The sequence below is a fragment of the Anarrhichthys ocellatus genome, unplaced genomic scaffold (assembly GCF_004355925.1).
Source record: "Anarrhichthys ocellatus isolate YVR2014 unplaced genomic scaffold, GSC_Weel_1.0 scaffold168, whole genome shotgun sequence".
NCBI lineage: Eukaryota > Metazoa > Chordata > Actinopteri > Perciformes > Anarhichadidae > Anarrhichthys > Anarrhichthys ocellatus.
Genome location: NW_022280198.1, coordinates 102,184 through 102,441, shown reverse-complemented (window position 1 = coordinate 102,441; position 258 = coordinate 102,184). Strand labels below are relative to the sequence as shown.

The 258-nt window shown below is 42.6% G+C and overlaps 1 protein-coding gene across 1 annotated transcript in view; it reads right to left on the bottom strand.

The window, feature by feature from the left end:
• Positions 1-258, bottom strand: part of ptar1 (protein prenyltransferase alpha subunit repeat containing 1) — a 16,287-nt gene that overhangs the window by 11,677 nt on the left and 4,352 nt on the right. The window lies entirely within an intron of this gene.

The window sequence follows — 258 nt, the reverse complement described above, 5'->3', positions numbered from 1 at the left end:
TGACACATGTGATCGATGTGGTGACACATGTGATCGATGTGGTGACACATGTGATCGATGTGGTGACACATGTGATCGATGTGGTGACAGATGTGATCGATGTTGTGACAGATGTGATAGATGTTGTGACAGATGTGATCGATGTTGTGACAGATGTGATAGATGTTGTGACAGATGTGATAGATGTTGTGACAGATGTTGTGATAGATGTTGTGACAGATGTTGTGACAGATGTGACAGATGTTGTGACAGATGTGA